A 2,500-nucleotide genomic window follows, 5' to 3' on the forward strand; every position below is an offset into this window, starting at 1 on the left:
AGGACTCCGGTCGCTCAGCCCCGAACTTCATCCGACCACATGGTCGTCATCCGGTTAAAGCGTGACCAGTTCATGTGCGAGCCTTTTAAAACCAGAACGCTAATCCGTTCATACACGGGCTCCTTCAACCCCAGGAGACTCTTCATTTCCCGGTAGGATCCGAGGCTCCAAACGCCTCTCCAGGAGACGGTGCAGGAAGTCACTTCGACGCGGTCCTTGGTGAGTCCTAGTCTATCGGCGACCTTCTCGACTAGCTCACCGTGCCCCCCGTATTTGGAACGTTTGGCCCGGTGCGCATCGTCCAGCGGCCGCTGACCCGAGACCACCTGCACGTCGACAATGACCCCCGCCCCGCCGCCCCGAGAGGCGATTATGTCGGGCTTCCGGACGCCGACAGCGGTTTCGATCCGAGGCTCCTGCTCAACGGACCATCCTGCCCTACCCAATTCTTCGCTGAGATACTTAGCGACACAGTCATGGCGTAATATACGGCCGCCGTGCGTTCTATGGCATTGTTGGATGGTGTGCGCCGTCGTCTCCCTAACCATGCAGCCAGCACGGCAGCTCAACTCCGACTCACGTCCCGTCCTACGACCCCTTGTGTTTCGCACCCTAGAAGGTAGTGCGTTAATGTGGGTCTGAACGCACTGGATGAAATCGCGGCCGTTTAGGTCCCCCATTGGCTTTGTTATCCATTTATTGGATGCTGGGACTTTCGTCGACTCTCTGAGCTCAAATCCGTCGACTGATTGATGTAAGTTGTCTCGCCAATACTGCGCCACCGTCCTCTCACCGGTCCTCGGGGCATCGGCAGAGAATTTCCGGAGCTGCCTCCCGGCCCACTTCAGCTTCTGACGTATCTTATCAGATTTGGACGCGGCTCTGGCCACTGACCATCGCGACGAGTCCAGCTTCCCGAACCTACGTACAATTAGGTCCGGAACGCATGTCCTCAACGACGGGATCGCCAAGCCACCGTCCCTGGTCGAAGCATGAAAGTAGCCGATCGGCACATCCTTCGGAAGCCTCAGCCACTGTCGCACGGAGTGCCGGATTTGCACATCGAGCATCCTGAGCCTATCATCCGAAATGTTGCCCAGCACCAGGCCGTGCAAGAACCTCGGAATGAGGTAAGTTCGGACAACCTCTAATCGCTGTTGCGGCTTTAGGGGGGCCTTCTTGATGTTTTCGAGGGCCTTTTTTACGTCCTGCTCGATTGTGACGGATCCAGCAGATGTCATCTCTACTCCCAGATAGCGCCAGTGTTCCTCGCTTTCCACCTGCCTAAGCCAACGACGGCCGAGCTTGAAGCTCCTCGTCGTGACGTAGTGCGGCTTCTTGCGTTTCCCATCCGGCACCATCGAGAGCACGGAGGTCTTCTCCCGGTTGAGCTGGAGTCCCATCATCTCCCCCGTCCTCGCCACAGCGTCGATCGCCTCCTGCATCCCCACCTTCGAGCCTGCAAGCAGGACTAGGTCGTCAGCATAAATAATAAATAATAGGTTAAGAGAGTCATAGTTACTCCCGCCGTTTACCCGCGCTTGCTTGAATTTCTTCACGTTGACATTCAGAGCACTGGGCAGAAATCACATTGCGTCAACACCCGCGAGGGCCATCGCAATGCTTTGTTTTAATTAGACAGTCGGATTCCCCTTGTCCGTGCCAGTTCTGAGCTGACCGTTGAACGGCGGTCGTACAGAACCGCGCCGATCGAGCACGAGACTAAATAGACGCGGCCTTACGGCTAGGAAGATCCGCGGAAGGCCGGAACGCGGGTCCGGATTCCGCCCGCACGCCCCGAGAGACGTGCAAGCTTCGACCAGGCCCGGCACAGGCCGCATCCGCTTCCCGTCCAAACCCGACACGCCCCGGTCCTCAGAGCCAATCCTTATTCCGAAGTTACGGATCCAATTTGCCGACTTCCCTTACCTACATTATTCTATCGACTAGAGGCTCTTCACCTTGGAGACCTGCTGCGGATATGGGTACGAACCGGCGCGACATCTCCACGTACATCCCTCACCTGAATTTTCAAGGTCCGCAGAGAGTATCCGGACACCGCCGCAAATGCGGTGCTCTTCGCGTTCCGAACCATATCTCCCTTCTATAGGATTCCATGGAACTCGAACGCTCAGGCAGAAAAGAAAACTCTTCCCGGACCCCTCGGCGGCGTCTTCAGGCCACTTTGGGTTACCCCGTCGAACACTCGCTTTGAAACGAGGGAACGATTGTTGAAACGGTTCCGCTGCCGGGTTCCGGAATAGGAACCGGATTCCCTTTCGCTCAAAGGGCGTTATTTATATATTATAGTGAAATAATAAAAAACACGCCACATCGACATAAGATCTCTCCTTGAGCTTAGGATCGACTGACTCGCGAGCAACTACTGTTCACGCGAAACCCTTCTCCACGTCAGTCCTCCAGGGCCTCGCTGGAGTATTTGCTACTACCACCAAGATCTGCACCGACGGCGGCTCCAGGCGGGCTCACGCCCAGACCC

The 2,500-nt window shown here is 56.5% G+C and overlaps 1 pseudogene; it reads right to left on the reverse strand.

Moving 5' to 3' along the window:
- Window positions 1-2,500, reverse strand: part of LOC140748830 (uncharacterized) — a 6,414-nt pseudogene that overhangs the window by 2,210 nt on the left and 1,704 nt on the right.

This window comes from Epargyreus clarus, unplaced genomic scaffold (genome assembly GCF_041222505.1).
Source record: "Epargyreus clarus isolate Ecla_fem2 unplaced genomic scaffold, WU_Ecla_fem_2.2 ptg000016l, whole genome shotgun sequence".
Classification (NCBI taxonomy): Eukaryota; Metazoa; Arthropoda; class Insecta; order Lepidoptera; family Hesperiidae; genus Epargyreus; species Epargyreus clarus.